Source organism: Pinus tabuliformis, chromosome 2_2, assembly GCF_031772625.1.
Source record: "Pinus tabuliformis cultivar Carrire ecotype Pingquan chromosome 2_2, CPIR1, whole genome shotgun sequence".
Classification (NCBI taxonomy): domain Eukaryota; kingdom Viridiplantae; phylum Streptophyta; class Pinopsida; order Pinales; family Pinaceae; genus Pinus; species Pinus tabuliformis.
In genome coordinates this window covers 953,667,726-953,687,374 of record NC_142300.1, presented here as the reverse complement: position 1 = coordinate 953,687,374, position 19,649 = coordinate 953,667,726, and positions in this window count along the sequence as shown.

Below are 19,649 nucleotides of genomic sequence, written 5' to 3'. Positions count from 1 at the left end.
TGATTAATCCAAAACAGATAGTAAGGGGTTTTGAGCAGTTGCATTCCCCTAGATAAATCTCTATGCATGTGTGATGTTTCATTTTTCATGTTAACGATATTTTTTCTCAATCATGAATTAGCTTCCATAGATTAGTTGAGTATCTTCTAGTGTTGCGATTTAATAAATTTCATGAGCAGTTTAAAATCTATACGTTAATTTCTACAAAATAAACCACCTTTTACTCTACTTTTTTGTGAACTTAAAACTCAAATGCATTAACCATTGCAATGTTATTCCTCTTTTGTTATCATAATTCATTGGTAGTATATTATTAAAGGTCAATAATCTTACTATTAATTTTTCCTTTGCAACTCCCATATATATAAAATGTATCCACTGGAAGCCAAATGTGAATAACACATTGTATTCATGTAAAAATTTACCTTACGAGGGTTGGAATACACAACCTGATCTCTCTCTCTCTCTCTCTCTCTCTCTATATATATATATATATATATATATATATATATATATATATATATATATTATTCAGAAGAACTATGAAATTTGAATAGATATTCTTTTACAATGTCAAAGAATCTATTCTTCACCGGCATACCTCAAAGAATACGAATCTAAAATTTTGGTAATGAAATCATGTTAAGACGTGCAATAACCAGTTTTGTTTTACTCTTAGAAGAAAGTTCCTCCTTTTACTTCCTATTGTGCATATTAAATAAGCAAAATGCAACAAATTATGTCATTCAATATGCATGGATATTTAATTCACAATGCAAGAGTTAAGGTAAGAGAGTGGATACTCATATAAATATTCCCATGCAACCATTAAAATGAAGTATTGGTACACTCAGAAATTCTCACCAAACCATTTTTCTATAGCAAGTAGTAATTTTCTCACAACTCTCAAGATGGAAACAAACCCCAACAATTCCTCCTCCTCTCGGTTGGACCTTTTTCCTCGGATTCAATATTATTGCTCGCAAGTCTCAAGTATCATAAGTATCATGTGCGTTCAAGCTCCAATGTAGATTTTGTCAGAGTTAGAGGTGGGTCACTTCATAGTTAATGATGAAAGCAAAGCCTCACTATCACTATAAGTTATGTCTAAATCACCATGATTGTTTTTAATGGTGCAGGCATTCATGAGATCCTGAAATCCTTTTTCCCAATTCAACACATCTCCCTATGTAAGAGGAAAAAGCCTCCCGTCATATTAAAAATTGAGACTAATGGGAAAGAACCTCCTTGAATTAGTTACATTGGTCATAACCACACAAGCCCTAAGTTAATAATAATCTTCATGTTAATAAATTATATATTCCACGTAGCGTGGTTGGGGATATTATAGTTGTAGTGAGCATCATTTATCACTTTTTCAATATGCCAAGAGCCCCAATCCAACTACAAGCCTTCCCTATAAAACAAATCTACCTCATTATTTATATCTATGTAAATATAGGTGTATGAAAAAGATGAATAATTAAGATTTATTCTCTGTAAATGCTCCAAAATATGAACCAAGTGAATAACGTGACATTGTTGAATCTCATTAACCTAGTTTATGATAAAAAACATATTCATAAAACACTTGAAGTTGTTCACAACCCTTTTCTCTAGCAAAAGAAACTACAAAATGACAAGATAATAATTCGGCCAAGTTTTATGTGCCACTCCCTAACCACATACTAAATTTGATGCAATTTGATAAAAAAGATATAAGATAAAATTGTCGCCACATTAGTGATCCTCCACGTATTCATCCCTGTTAAAGAAACCTCGTGGAAAAGAAATATCATGCCCTACATGAGGAACATTTCTTCCACAGATGGAAACCATGGGCTATGAAAAATGACCCAAAACATACAACACTTTAGTAACATCCTTGATTGGATTGGAACACAAATTTTGAAAAATTTCTTTGTTTCATGCTTACCAAACACTCAAAAAAATGAGAAGAGGAAAAGCCTTGAAGGGTCTAGTATTCATTCTTTGTATCCAAGATCACCATCACTCCTCCAATGAAGGTACTTTCCAAACACAACATTGACCATAGACCAAATGACATCTATACCAGATATGAAAATAGAAAGGGAAATCAACAAAGAGATGCTTGATAGAATCACCATTTGATTTCATAAAGTCCACCACCTAGGCCTGATCTTATTCCTCTTATACAAATTTTCCCATGTAGAGGCTCGTTTTTCCAAGATACACCACATAAAGAGACATGACTTTGTAGGCTCTTAATTCTCCATACCCCTTTCCACCACCACATCTATGCTCAATTCTTAGCTTCCACATTTAAATGAAGATAACTCACCTTTGGAGTATAAGTACTATCTATAGAATGAGCCCAAACCAGCTCATCCTCCTCTTTAGAGATTCTGATATGACCATTTACCAATGCCTCCAAGTAACCCCTCCAAACTTCCTTGAATTCTTGATTGATCTGCAAATCATCTACCATAAGCCATCATTATTTCCAAATGGTGGTATAATTTGGGTTAATTGTATGTGCAAGACAAGAGAAACCCTTTCCTCTTAGCCTATCAAAAAACGCTTGAAGTAACCGATAGCATTAACCACTTTGAGACCAGGGATCTTTATCCAACATAACTTTCAAACTATTTAGCTTTCCAGATAAATCACTTTCAAACCATTCCCCACCTTCCATGCCAACCCCGAAGCAATGAAATCAAATGAATTTAGCATGACACACCATATTATATTTATATTTTACCACTATTTATCACTCAACCTAATACAAACTTTAATCAAGTAAGGAATAGTTGACTAGAAACCAACTTTGTGCAATTTTTACTTAATTATAATTAGATAGGAAAAAATGAAGTTACATACAGGCTCACTTGACTCCTATACTCTCATTTATGGGTATAGCGTCTCTATTTAATTATTAGATGGATTGGAAATATAACTTCGATGGAACATCCTAAAATATTGGTATTTGTAGTGGCAAATAAAAAATTGGAATTTATTACAAAAATGTTATGTTATTTTTATTTTTTAATTAATTTGATTAATTAAAAAATATGATATGACCAAGTATCAAATGACATGAGTTATGATTTGTTTAACAAGTGGTATTGATAATTCATGGTATTGGCCCATAGTATTATAGAAAATACTATTTATGGATTTAAAATCTCCATATGAGAATTTCCATAATGAAAAATATTGTTACATGCATATATATTTTGGAATAGTGCTTTAAGAATTTTAATTTTTTTATTAGTGATTATTTGATGGATGGTAGGAATTTAATCTCCATCGAATATTTTAGAATATTCAGAGTAATAAACACAAATCAAAGGTTGAGATTTCTATTCAAAGTAGTTATGCCATTATTTTCTTTTAATTAAATTGATTTAATTAAAAAAAATGTCATATCAAAAATTGTTAATTATAATGAGTTATCATTTTTCGAGCATGTGGTATTGGTCCATAGTGTTGTAGTAAAGTATGTTTTTAGATTAAGAATTTCTCATAAATTAGGGGTAAATCTCCATGGTAGAAAAAAGTGTTTCATGTTTTCTTAAACATATATATCTTTAGAATATATATTTATATCTTAATATTATAATAATAATAATTTAAAATAAAGTTATAACTTAGTTAGTTTGAGATAGAGAGTAAATAAGTGCTTTATTGCTTATTATGGATTGATGCCTATTTGTTTTTACCAGCTATTTAATTTATATGGCTACATAAGTTGTACTAAGAGGCACTCTCCAGCTTAACGTAGAAGAAATGTTGCAATGTCTTCTCGTCAATTAATAACTAAAATAAAACCGAGGTAAAATAGTTAATTAAAAGATTATGAGTTCCACATTTTAACAACCCATAATTTTTCCAGTAATTCATATATATATATAGATATATAACCTATTCTAAAAATAATTTAAATTTAAGATGACTAAATCTTATATTCAAAGTGTTATATTTAAGAAAATTAATTATATAATTATATTAAAATTAGAAAGATAAAAATAAAATAAATAATTAAAAAAAAGACATTTTAAATATTTCCTTTAAATATTATAACACAATAAATTATAAAAAATAATATATATATATATATATAATCGAAACTATATAAACTAGTTATCGCTGAGTCGATTATTTAATTTCGATTACATTATTATTATTGTAATATCAATATTGTTTATATATATGAAAATATGACTAGAATTTTTTTAAACATTATTATATATTTTTGAAAAAATATATAACTTTCAAATAGCTTGATTTAGATGTAATTAATTAAAAATTAATTTAAATTAATTTTGGTTTTTTAAAAATAATGATAACCTAACCATGTATATATTAATCTGTATTTATGTTAATTTTAAATCTACTACGAGTTAAAAGGGAATAATTTTTTCAAGAGATGTTTTTTTAAAGTCCAAATGTTATTCATTCATAAAAAAATATGTACATCAGGAGTAACAAAAAATAGGTGGTCTCACCCTCACCAGGTTTGCTGACCACCATTTGCAGCATATGACAAAAAAACAAAAAGGATACTGAGGACATTATCCATAACTGAGAATGCCAGAGACACAAGAAAAGAAGTAACACAAAGAGAACATCTATAGTCATGCTAATCATCTGACATGATGGAAGTTGGGTTGTCTGGGGTTGTCCCAGGAGTAAGCGAAGGACAGAAGGAGCATTGGACATACACTTAGAAGTGAGCCATCCAGGACTTCAGCTTCTCCACCTTCTTCGTTAGCAAGTTCTATCCATACCAGACCACCACCACTCATTCTCAATCCTAGCACTCGAAGTAGTGCATTTTGTCTAAGGTGGCTACTAGTTCAGCATGCTCCTCTCTTCGAATCCATTCAACCATTTCCAATCACTCCAACAGGTATTGTATCATCTCGAAAAAATATCCATACAACAATGTTGAATTTTCCCTCACGCCACATGTCAAATGCCCTGTAGACCCACGCCTTCCCATGTCACCACACTGCACGCCACCTCTTCGATGTAGTTTCAGTGACTGCCCCCCATGCATCATCACTGAGTCACCAACTCCATGACCACGTCACACACCATCCACCCTCCATAGGGAGCACCCCACTATCATACCACCCCGGAGAGCCCCTGTCGTCTCCACTCCAGATTCCAAAGATTGTATTTGTGTTTTGGGTCCCCACGTCGATCTGAGCCAGGCATACTGCCTAGACCAGCAATGACAGTGTCTTTACTGAAGCCAAGAACATAAGAACCATCAATGTCCTTCTAAACACACCCCACCGTTGACCACCTGGCCCACTTTGCCCATGTTGTAATTGCCAGCCACCCAGGTAGGGTTGAGAGCTAGCACTTCCCTTCCCGAAGTAGTGACACACACCTACCAAATTTCGGCCACCCCACCAATCTTGCCTCCCTAGGCTCTAACACATAACCTCACTGTAATTTTGAAAATTCAGAAAATGACGGGCCGAGCAATACCTGAACCTACCAGAAGAACTCCAAGGAGCACCTCCCCAACCACACCAACAACAGGCAACGATGAAAAAATTCAAGAACCAAACTCCCTTCTCTGTAAAACACATAAAACCAAACACTAAGAAGCAGAGTAACCCAATTATAGGCCCAACAGCCTACTAGGGAGTGCCACGCACAGAGCCGCCACCACCGCTAGAAGCACTGCCAGCTATACCGCCTCCACCAACCTCTAAGGAACTAATAACCCATAACTTCCAATTTCCAAATGAACTAGAAATACAAATTAGTTGACACCTTTGAAAGCCGAACTGTGAATGTGTAGGAAAACACAGGATACCACCCCTAGAATAGGAAGGATCCTAACCTGTAGAGCCAAGAGTCTGGGAAGAAAATCTAGGGTTACCACCATTCCAAAAAAGATCGGCAACACTTCCTTCATCAGTGAGAAGAATACCAACAAGGAACGTGAAACCGTATGGAAACTCCAACGCACATGAATTCACCATAACCCATCCTATGTCTTAGATCGTTTCCTCCTGCACTAGTCAAGGTGTTGAGGTATTTCACACATACGCCATAAATCTCCCTCGTATGCCAGGTGATTTGAGAGGGCGAGGAGGCCGACCCTCCACCCTTATGCCAATTTTTTACAAACATGAGCCATGTGGTGCTTCGTGCGTCAGGTTCCTCACCCCCATCAGGGAATTTTTCAAGAGATTTGATCCCTCTAGGTACTTTGTAAAATAAACAATTGTAAATTTATTATTTCACCTCAATTTTATTTTAGTTATTACGTTTTTTCTAAGTTTAATTTATATTATCTTAAAATCTCAAGAAAATCATGTACATCCATTAAGAATCATTAACATATGTGTCACTTGGTAAGTGGTCTCAATCTATCTAATGGGAAACCATATATTTTTTACCACCTGCCTATAGAATAATTAGTCCAAATTTCCAACATTGCAAGCATAACAAAACTATTTATTAGTGCACTGCAAAAACATACACTAAATATAAGCATGTAGACTTAAGTGTCTAAAGAAGTGACTAGGACTTTGTCTCTATCATTCAATCTTGGAGGAACACATGAATCTAGTTTGCACTAGAAATGGAGTTATATGTGAGTAATACTCTCTTCAATCTTGTCTAAATGATAGTTTTGATTGTGTTGGTATCTTCTGACATCCTCCAAACTCGCAAATATGTTGTACCTCTCAACATGTTTTTCCATAAATATTCTACAAAACATAATCTTCATCTTGCATTATATGGCTAGTGCTCCATAATAGTGCTTCCTTCATCTGCAAGTGTGACACAGGTCAAGAATCCAAGTCGCTACATTATCTGGGATCTTAGAATTCCAAAATACCTATCTTTCTTAGATAGCTCGAGACTCCAAATTATGGATTTCACTCTGGGTATTATGGGAACCACTACATGGTAGCTATCAACAGGCTCCTAGGTCTTTTTTTGAGCTCCATTGTAGCCTGAGGGATCAATACCCTCTCCTGCATGTTTGTTGTGCATTCTCTCACATTCCATCTTCCACTATTGACAATGTGCTCTTGAGTTAAAACTCACAAGACACAACACCATGATAGATGGGACACAATTTCCAGACCTGGTAAGATTTAACGAACTGATTATAGACTAACCAAAGGAAGGTTAATACAGGATGTAATGCAGAAACACCACAACAATTAGGAATTGTCCCTATACACAATAAACCACTAGGAAAATTTGGATGCCAGCCATAGCGCGAGCGAGGTGAGGTAGATCAACATTAAAACTACACATACACGGACCTCAAGAAAATGATGGACCCAAAATAAGAGAAGACAAGTTAAGACACAAAGGGTCTCTATCCTAGTTCATCTATCAACTGCCCGAGCAACACTGACATGATCACAGATTGTAACAAATATCTGATACAAAATCCCACACATAAGACTCCAAAGGCTCTTTAAAAAAACACCCAAATTAGACCCAATCTTTGAGCAATTCAAAATATTTCTAAAGATGTAATGAAATTCATAGAATTATCTTAAAGCTTAAGAAATACCTAGTAAATATGGAGAAATACCCTTTCATTTCAAGCGAGGGAGGCATATCACTTCAAGTTGGAACATCTGTGACTAGAAGCATGAACTTGAACAAGCTAAAACACACTCCACATCACCTTCTATCTATGTCCTCTGATTTAATCTCCCATGACTTTCACAGATTAGCTTGCCAGGTAATTCACAGAATGGTACCTTTAGTTCCCCTAACAAAGATTATCATCAAAGCTTTTACTTTGAAACAAGCCCATAAATAGTTCTACCGAATCCTTTATGAATTTCCTTCCTAAAATATCTATTGGGGCACTGAATCATCCCCTTGTCACTATGAATGCATAAACCAACTCTCACCACCCGGTCTTTATTTTGTCGCAAAACATAATGATGGAAAAGATAAAGAGCACATGCTTATGCATGCATGGGTCGCAAAACATAATGATGGAAAAGATAAAGAGCACATGCTTATGCATGCATGGGGTAGCCACGCCCAACATTAATTCTCCTCGTTTACTGTGACCATTATTTCTTTTAATTTTTTTTCACTTTGATTTCTATTTTTATATAATATTACTAATACATATTGGAAATTACGACATCTTTTCCATACTCAACGGAAATGTACTTCTCTAAGCAATAATAATTATTTATAGTTATATATTTTATATTTCTATAATTAACTAATTAATATTAACTATATAATATCATATAATGTAATATTGTTCCAATATAAAATATATATTCATATTATATTAATTTAATATTCTAATAATATATACTAATATATACTCAACGGAAATGTGCTTCTCTAAGCAATAATAATTATTTATAGTTATATATTTTATATTTATATAGTTAACTAATTAATATTAACTATATAATATCATATACTGTAATATTGTTCCAATATAAAATATATATTTATATTATATTAATTTAATATTCTAATAATGTGTACTAATATTAATGGTAGTTATTAAATTGAGGATAAGAAAAAAAATAAAAAATATATATTCATATTATATTAATTTAATATTCTATTAATCTTAAGGGTAGTTATTAAATTGAGGATAAGAACAACGTAAAGATTAGTGAAAAAATAAAAATAAGGCAAAATTAAAAGCAAGGATAAAATGACCGTTTTCAGGAAAATATTAGAGTAGTTATTAAATTGAGGATAAGAACAACGTAAAGATTAGAAAAAAATGGTCAAAATTAAAAGCAATGATAAAATGAGGTATTTTTAAAAAGTTGATTTTAAGTGGTTCAGTTTGTAAAATATTGAGTTCTCTATTGATTTTTAAGAGGATTCAAAAATATATTTTAAACAACAAAGAATCTCAATCTTGATTGAAATTGTATTGTAAGATTCTATTGAAAAAAGATCATTTAGTTTATAAATTAGATTGCACCGTATATACATTAATATGTGTGAGAGATATTTCTTTCTAATTACACAATATTAATAACAAATATACATGAGAAAAATATATATAAATCCAATTATTACAATGGTGTCAATAAAATTTATATCTCTTTTAATTTTAATTATGAGTAAATAATTATATATTATTTAACTAAATTTAACTATTTATTATATATTTTAAACTTATATTAAATTTCACTATTCATTATATATATTTTTAAACTTACATTAAATTTAATTATTCATTATTTTTTTCCTAACCTCTGGTCAAAAACTTATCACACAACACATCACATCTTAAATAACAAATTTTGCATGTACGCATTCAAACAAACAACATAGAATATTAATCAAAAGGTCCAAAATTGATGAGTCAAAAGCCACTGCCAGTAATAAAAAACCACATACTTGCAAAGTCATTGTCATTTCGCTTAATTTGTCGTGGACTGCTTGTAGTAGGATATCGTTCAATATTTAAGAATATTAACTTTACAAGGGCTTCGAACAATTTAAGCGAGCATGATTACAAGATTTACCTATTGAGTTGAAAACACGAGTGAATATTTTCTTTAAGTTCCTCCCACCAAAAGCAAACGTCCCATCCATCTACAAAAGTGTTGTTTCGAATTCATAAAAATCCGTTTGAAGCGGCTACCATAGTCATCCTATTATCATTCGTTTTAACTTGAAGAACTGCATCTTGTTAACATGAAGAACCACATCTAACAGTTCCACTTTCATTGATGCGAGGTAGGACTATATGATATGCGGTAAAATGAAAAAGAACAATCCGATGGTCCAAGACATCTAGTTGAAGATGCCAAGGCCAAGGCTCGGGAGAATCAATGACTATAATAAGCATCTACAAGAGCCATGGAGATGGAATTTCCTAAACAAATTAAAATGTTTTTGGTAGGTAGTAGCACATGATCGTATATTCACATGGAACAACTTACAAAAGTATGGGTTATTTCGTCCTAGAATATTCCCTCTATGGTATTCCCTCTATGCATGGGGCGGGGCAGAGATAGATCATTTGTTGATCAAATGATCATATGTGAGGCTGATTTCGGATGGTGTTATGGAGGAAATGAAGCTTCTTTTCATTGGCACTAATCAACCCTTGTTCATATGTCTTTTATCATGGTTCACTTTACTTAGGAAGTACAAGTCCCTCCCATTATATATCATATGGATTATAAGGAAAAGTAGGAACACTAGTATTTTTATCAAAAAATTGTAATTGTTAGAGAATACATTATCAAGACAGTTCTTTTTTTCAATGAGATCGGGTCGGTGATCAAGCCTAACAAAAATAGGAAATGCAAATTCATTGATATTTGGAAAGAATATCTAGTTGAGTTTTTTTACGGAGCCAACAATAGAAGGAAATGCGGATGTGGTGCAGTCATAGTTACTAAGCCTGGTAATTTCTTGCACTTCTACTAGGAGGGCGGAATGGGATCAAATAACAAAGTGGAGATTACAACATTATGGGGAGTCCTTATCATGGAAAAATGGTTAAGATTAGACAAAATTAAGGGATATGGAGATGTAAAAGGAATCATTGACTAGGTAAACAAGAAGACTAATTTCAACTGCCCCATACTTGCAAATTAGATGATGAGGATTCATAACCGGGTAAGGACTTTTAATCATATACATTTCCAGCATATATACAGAGAACATAATTAGACAATGGACCTCTTATCTAAAAGAGGTATTTCGAAGGAAATACATAAAAAAAAAATCTCAGCCTTCAAGCAAGGTATCATGGTAAATGGAGGCAGCATCAATTTCTGTTAGGAGACATTTTAACACAGACTTGATTTTGATGGAATTTTTGTGTCTTAGACAATGGAAGTGTTCATTTATGAAAATGTAATGGTTATAAGCTACAATTTGATGTTAAGAAATACACTTTTGTAGAACAATAAAATAGAAATGTATGGGCATAGGAATGATAGGAGAAGTATGAAATTTTGAAGTTTTGTCTTATAGTGTTTTTGTCTTCAATATAAAGTTTTGTCTTAAAATATATTTGTCTCAAACTATTTTTGTATTAAATTTTATATTTAAGAAAAATCAATTGATATTAAATTTTAATGTAAAATAACTAAAATAAAAAGTGACTTTTTAAGACAAAATATTTATTTCATCTTAAAAAAAGGTCTTGAAAGTGCCCTTGGTGTGGTAGTGTGTTTATTGACAGTGATTAATACAATCATTTTCACAATGCAACTTTGAAACATGGTTAACCATGGTTGATTTTCATATTGAGACAATCCTTGTCACAATGCGAAAATGGACCATGATTGACCATGATTGATTTTAATGTCTAGACATTCTTTGTCACAATCTTAATTTCAACCATGCTTGACCATGGTTGACTATAATTGATTTTCATATTGAGAAAAGCCTATGATAAACTGTAAGATAAATATTATAAAGCAAAGTGTTTTAAATTAAGATATATAAAATGTAAACTTTATCTGGACACTTTTTATCTTTTCTTAAAATAAAAGGAAAAGGAGTGTCCGCAAATACCTTATGTGCATGCTTCATCATTTTTGGAAAATACAAACACTAAAAAGTTTGAGTGTTTATTTAAGGAATATAAATAATCATTAGAAATGAAAATTAAAGAAAGTATTTTAATTATGAAATAAACCATATTTATTTAGAGATATAATATTTATAAGTTACAATATTCCCCATAATATTATAGCAAAAAATATTTACACATTAAAAATTACTTTAATAAAATAAAATAAAATGAGAATAAATCTTAAGTTACTAATTTTGTTATATTTTTTTTTATAATTATTAATAATAATAAATTAAAATAAAATTGTAATTTAATATAAAAAATAAATAAAATTGTTTTTGATAATATGAGATGAATCATAAAGGAAGTGTTTTGATATATGTCATAAACTGATAATATTATACTAATCATTTAATTTATATCAATCATTTAAGTTATATGATTACACTAATTTATATCAATCATTTAATTTATATGATTACACTAATATAATATTTATATGAAATAACTAAATCAAAATTTGTATTACAAAAATATTATTACTGTAAATTAAAATGTAAAATAGTAAAAAATATATATATATATTTTAGTAAAATAACTTCAAACAAATTCTACCAACCTTAGCAATTATCTTGACTTGACTTAAATAAAATATGAAATAATAATATGTTATTGTAAAAATTGTGTATGAAACTTTGTCAACCAATTTTAAAACAATCCAAATTATTAATTAAAAAGAAAAATCAAAATATATAACATTTTAATATAGAAATCTGTGTTTCGAATCACATCGCTAAGATTGGGTCCAGGTTTCGAACCAACTAATGTGGTTCATCCTCAGGACAAGGTGAGCAATCAATTGATATGAGAGAACAAATAGTAGAGATGCGTCATTGTTCAGGGTTAGGCGTTGTTGAAATCATTACTAAGAAAAATAAATTATTTAAGAATATGTGATAAATAGACATTTGTTAAATTATTTAATATTTAGTTAGAAAATAAATAAATATTTTATATCATCATTAAGAAAAAAAAATTATTTAAGAATATATGATAAATAAACATTTGTTAAATTATTTAATATTTAGTTAGAAAATAAATAAATATTTTATATAATAATATTATATAAAAATAATTAATCAATAATTATATATTTTAGTAATCTTTTATCAATAATGACGCCGTCCGAAAACCCGAAATCTCGGATTCATTAAGTCCACCCCACCCGCTCTGTGTACATTGTAGATAATGCTTGAGACGAAGCATTTTCCCCGGCAATTGGCACATTAAATCCTCACCGTGAGTGAAAAGGTTAACGAACCCTCATCCAATATATAAAGGCCTTCGGCGAATAAAACATCTAAGTTCAACTCATTTTATGTGGAAATGAGATCTGTTAAGGTTTGTGATTCATTCGGTTTTTATGGAAATGAGATTTGATATTTTTTGTTTTTTATTCGTAAATGGTAATTTAAATATTTTGTTTGGAATTTTTATTAAATATTGTTATTATGATGTATGGATTTTATTTTAATTTGATTTATATAAATTTGAATTTAACTATTTAGTTGCGGCAATCAAATGGCCTCCCAAATTTTACAGAAAAAATATCTTAAAAATAGCCTAAATACTATATAAAATTATTAAAACTTAAAATAATTTTGCAAGACATTTTGCATATTAAAAACTCGCAACATGCACTAAAATTTCTAAAATTTAAAATAATCTCATCGAGCAATCGACATGGACTGAACAGGCCATCGAGGGCGTACGTTCCTATGATAAGCCCTGACGTTGGTGTGAAATTCATAGAGTTAAGCCACGTGTTATGCGTTTATTCCGGGTGGCGCATTCTAAGAATTCTCCACACAATTCATCGTCAAACCATTTGAATTTTCTCAAGTCATCCCGTTCACTCACCATAAAATACATTCATAGGGTTTGAGGATTTCTAAATGTTATTGTCTTGCCAAAATATTATATTCAATTTCCTCTTATTTATACGGTTTGAGGATTTCTAAATGTTACTTTTAACAAAAATATTATATTTAATTTCTTACTTATTTAATATTCACGTAATTGCTCCATATGCAAAAAAAATTCTCATGTAAATCCCTGAAGCGAAAAAAACCCCAGCAATGTCATCATATGATTGTTGAATGTATAGCGGGAAGACTGACTATTCGTGTAGACTTACAAATGTGTGCTTTAAACAACGAGTTTGTGAACTCCATCAAATGTAGAAGTTTTCATGAATCATTCTCTCCCTGGAAACAATTTAAATATTTTGTGTTTGCATTTATCTTTTGGCTTTTGAACTCACTCTCTTTTTCTCTGAAGGATTGTATCTATCCATGTATACATCTGGTGGAGATCTCTCTCATGAAGGTATTTATTGTTTTGATGTGGTTTTGATTTTGTCTTTGTGGTATCAATAGTGAATATGTGGGTTGCAGGAAGCCAAAGGTGCTTTGCAAGGCAAACTAGTCTGTTTGTTTGTGGTAGCTTAGTTTTCTTTCGAGCTATGGACATATCGATGCTTTGTTATCTTGTGATTCTCAATTTGTAATGTGCCTAGAATACTTTGCCACATTTCCTACTACTCTCTCATATTTTTATCTGTTATTTAGCTTTAACTTTTTTCTTTGGTTATTGACTTAGTATGGACCGGATTAGATAATCAACAATTGCTAACAACTGTTTTGTTTGTGACCATTGTTGATATTTTTGAGCCCATAATCTTAAATTAATAAAAGGAAAAAATGCGAAAACTAGCAAAGAAGAAGCTAATTTCATAAACATAAACAGAAGTTGTATGTGGTAAAACCTGCTAGTGTGTCAAGAAAACCTCCATAGGTTAAGGGATTGGAATACATTGTAATCACGGTCAATCAATGACTCTCCAATAAAATTTTCCTCTGAGGATACAACATTCCAATAAAATTTTCCTCGGATACAACATTTTAATCAATAGGCATCTTATAGTTACACACCCTACCAATAAATTTTCATCGGATACAACATTTTAATTAATATGCATCTTATAGTTACACACAAGTAAAAAATACATTTACAAAATATTTTCATTTTTAACAACCTCTTTAACAATCTCCACTTTGAGAACAATTTTCCTAATTCATTTCTCACCCCATTTATTATCTATTTTTGTAGGTCAAGAGAAGCCAAATACATACCACCCCAACTTCTCTACCAAAAATAGTTTAGTGAACATGTCTGCACAATTCTCCTATGTGTGAACTTTTTTGACAGCTACTTTGCTACCATTAATTACATGTCTTACAAAATGGTATTTTAAATTAATATGATTAGTATTTTAGTATTTTAGTGATGATATGGATTAGTAGCTGAATGAATAACACTCAAATTGTCACAAAATACATTCACTTTCTCCTTTATCCTTTCATGCTCACCTAGTGGAAACTTGACCAGATTGCCTCTTTACAGAGATGTGAAGAAACTTTATATTCTACCTCAGTTATGGACAAAGAAACTATTTTCTGAAGCTTTAACATCCAACTAATCAATCCACCTATAAGATTAAAGACATCTTTTAATAGATCTCTTGTTGAAGTCATTAGCGTAATATGAATCAACATATCCACATATTGAATAAGCTCAACCACTAAAGATGATACAATGGTGACTTGTGCCTCTTAAATACTGAAGCACCCATTTCACTGCTCACCAACATCGAAGCATCCATTTCGATGAACCTATTAACAACTCCAAATGAATGTGAAATTCTAGGTCTTGTAGACACCATCACATACATTAATCTACCTACAACATTGCATATGGTACATGATGTTAGAAAATTATATATTACGGAGCAATGGAGCACATATAATATTGCAGAAATATAAACATAGAAAACGCACAAAACAAGAGAGACACAGATATACGTGGTTCACCCAGTTTGGGCTACGTCCACCTCGAACAGCCAGTCCTTCCTTTCTATTATCCAACAAAATGAAGAGATACAACCTATAGCAAAACCGCTGTAATATCCTCTGTTTTCTCTCACAGTCTCACCTCTATGTTTCTCACTCACCGAATACTCACCTATATAACAGCCTCAAATACAATGCCCTCATATAAAGAGAGGCGTTGCCTTCTAGGGCAAAAAACCCTAAACAAAACATAAGTTCTACCGTCAGATCATCCGCCTAATGAACGGCCCAGATTGACTAGAAATTACTATACTTTTACAAGGCAATTTTACAGCTGTTTTTAGCTTCGGGGGCACTGCCCCCGAAACCCCCCGCCAGGGGGGGGCTCCATAAAGTCGCTGCCGCCCCCCCCTGGACCCCCCACGGCAGCGATCATTTTACGGGCGGCGTTGCCGCCCCATTTTGAACTGGGGTCCAAAATGCCGGTACTATAGAAGATAATCAGGCTCCACACCCAACAATCTCCCACTTGGAGACTGATTGTAGCAACTCCACCGCTGCTCCATTTGCTGGACAATGACTCCTCTTTGGACCTGGCTGTTCCTCATCTTCATCGTCATCCTTGAAGACCAACTGAAACTGAGCATATTCTCAGTTTCTCCCTGGTTACAACTTTTGTTAGCATATCTGCAGGGTTCTGGCTAGTGTGTATCTTTTCCAGCTTCAACTCTCCATCTTCCAACACTGATCGTATGAAATGGTACTTGAGCTGTATGTGTTTTGTCCTGGAATGAAACGCTGAGTTCTTTGCAAGATGAATGGCACTTTGACTATCACTGTATAACGTGCCCATATCATGCTCCTTACCCAATTCACCCATAAACCTTTGTAACCAAATCATTTCTTTACTAGCCTCTGTAGCAGCAACATACTCTGCTTCTGTTGTTGAAAGTGCAACAACACTTTGGATTTTTGAAACCCAACTGACAGCTGTTCCTCCAACAGTAAATACATATCCTGTAGTGCTCCTCCTATTATCTCTGTCACCTGCCATATCTGCATCAACATATCCTTGTAGGGATATGTTTGAACCACCAAAGCATAATGCCTGATTTGTGGTACCTCTCAAATATCTGAGAATCCATTTCACTGCCATCCAATGTTCCTTTCCTGGATTGTTCATGTACCTGCTTACAACTCCCACTGCATGTGCAATATCAGGCCTTGTGCAGACCATTGCATACATTAAACTTCCAATTGCCGATGCATATGGAACTTTAGAAATATAATCCATGTCTTCTTGGGTCTTTGGGCACATTTCTTTGCTAAGTTTGAAATGGCTAGCAAAAGGTGTACTAACTGGTTTTGCATTTTCCATGTTAAATCTTTTCAACACCTTTTGTATGTACTCATTCTGAGACAATGTTAATTTTCTATTTTTCCTGTCTCTAGTTATTCTCATACCAAGGATTTGTTTTGCAGCACCCAAATCCTTCATTGCAAATGAATTTGCCAATTTTCTTTTGAGCACATTTATTTCCTGCATGTTAGATCCTGCAACAAGCATGTCATCTACATACAATAACAATATAATATAGCTGCCATCATTTTGCTTTTTCAGATAAACACAATGATCAGAGTGACATCTAGTATAACCTTGTTCAGACATAAACTTGTCAAATTTTAGATACCACTGCCTTGGAGCCTGTTTTAAACCATACAAGCTCTTCTTCAACCTGCACACAAGTTTCTCCTTCCCTTTCACCTCATATCCTTGTGGCTGCTGCATATATATCTCTTCCTCCAAATCCCCATGGAGAAAGGCTGTCTTTACATCTAACTGCTCAAGATGAAAATCTTCAGCTGCTACAAGACTTAAAATAGTTCTGATTGAAGTCATTTTAACAACAGGAGAAAATATTTCATCAAAATCAATACCTTTCTTTTGTGCAAACCCCTTCACCACAAGTCTAGCTTTGTACCTTTGCTTTCCTCCATCTTCTTCCTTCAGCCTGTAAACCCATTTATTCTTCAATGTAGTTTTTCCTGCAGGCAACCTGACTAAATCCCAAGTCTGGTTATGCATTAAGAAGTCCATCTCTTCTTCCATGGCTACCTCCCACTTTTTCTTGCTTTCAACCTGCATTGCTTCTTCATAACATTCAGGTTCACCGGAATCAGTCAACAATAAATAATATAATGAAGGAGAGTATCGTTCAGGAGGTCTACTTGTCCTGGTAGATCTTCTAACACCACTTTCAGGTGTTTGGAGTGCCTGTTGTTGTTGTGATGGTTGCTGTTGTTGTGGTTGTTGATTATTATTATTATTTTTAGGCACCTTTACTTTTTCAGTAATTTCATCAAGAACTACGTATTCCTTGTTTCCTTTTTCTTGTTTCTTTTCCTGCAACTGATTCTTATACAAGACCTTTTCATTGAATATTACATCTCTGCTCCTAATGATTTTGTGATTTTCATAATCATATAAGCGATAACCAAAATCATTAACACCATATCCAATAAAGGTACATTTCTTTGACTTTGCCTCAAGCTTTGTTCTATTTTCTTTATCAATATGGACAAAGGCCTCACAACCAAAAGGTTTTAAAATAGAGTAGTTTACCTTTTTCCCTGTCCATGCTTCCTCTGGAACACCACCATCCAAGGAACTTGAAGGTCCTCTGTTTATTAAATAAACAGCAGTATCTACAGTATCTGCCCAAAACTGTAAAGGCAATCCTGCATGGAGTCTCATGCACCTTGCACGCTCCATGATTGTTCTGTTCATCCTTTCTGACACACCATTTTCTTGTGGTGTTCTTGGAACTGTCTTCTCTCTGCGAATTCCATGCTCTGAACAGTACCTATCAAACTCTTTGCTGCAATATTCACCTCCATTGTCTGATCTAAGACACTTCAATTTCTTTCCTGTCTCAATCTCAACCAAAGCTTTCCATTTCTTGAAAGTATCAAATACATCAGATTTATTCTTAATACAATAAATCCAAGTTTTTCTAGTTGCATCATCAATAAAAGTAACATAATAACGAGAGCCACCGAGAGATGATACTTGAGAAGGTCCCCATACGTCTGTATGCACAAGCTCTAATTTTTTGTTCTTCTTTTCTTTCCCAACTCTGAGAAATCTAACTCTCTTCTGTTTTCCATAAATGCAGTTCTCACAGAAATCCAAATCAATATTCTTCAAACCTGGCAACAAATTCCTTGACTGAAGAATCTTCATCCCTTTTTCACTCATGTGTCCGAGCCTATGATGCCATAATGCTGCATCTGCTCCTTTGGAAGTCAAAGCATTAACAGAGTTAGAAATACCATTGCATAAATACAATGTACCAACCTTTTCACCTTTTGCTATTACCAGGGCTCCTTTTGTGACCTTCCAAGCTTTATCTGTGAAAGTTGTCACACAACCTTCACTGCCTAACTGCCCTGTTGAAATCAGATTTTTCTTTAGATCTGGAACATGCCTTACCTCCTTTAGTAGCCATTGGTTTCCATTCTGCTGTTTTACAAGAACCTTACCCATTCCAACAATTTTACAGGGTTTGTCATCACCCAGACGAACTTGTCCAAAATCTCCTTGAACATAGTCATAAAAGTATTTCTTTTCAGGCGTGGTATGGAATGAGGCCCCTGAATCTACCACCCAGGAATCAGTAATATTTTCGAAAGAAAGAATCAAAGCATCTTGTAACACCTCACCTGTCACATTTGCTTCATGATTGTTTTCTTGTTGTGCATCTCCTTCTTTTCCCTTCCGAGATCTACAGTCTTTCTTTAGGTGTCCTTTCTTTCCACATTTCCAACACACTATCCCCGATCTGGACTTGGATCTGCCTTTCCTTGATTTACTGCGATATCCTGAGCTCTTTCCTCTTTCCATTTTTCTTCCTCTAGACTCTCCACTCAAAGCATTTCCCGATGTCTCACCGGAGCTTTTCCGTCGCATTTCCTCGCTCAGGATAGCACCGACAACATCATCAAACTTTAAAGTACTAGATCCAGAAACGGAGTTACTAATGGCCATTACCAAACCATTCCAACTTTCTAGTAATGAGCACAAGAATAACAGAGCTCTAACTTCATCATCAAAGTTTACCCCTACAGAACTTAACTGGCTTGTAACTGTATTAAAATCATTTAAATGGTTTGCAACAGATCCACCTTCCGACATATTCATATTAAATAACCGTTTCATAAGA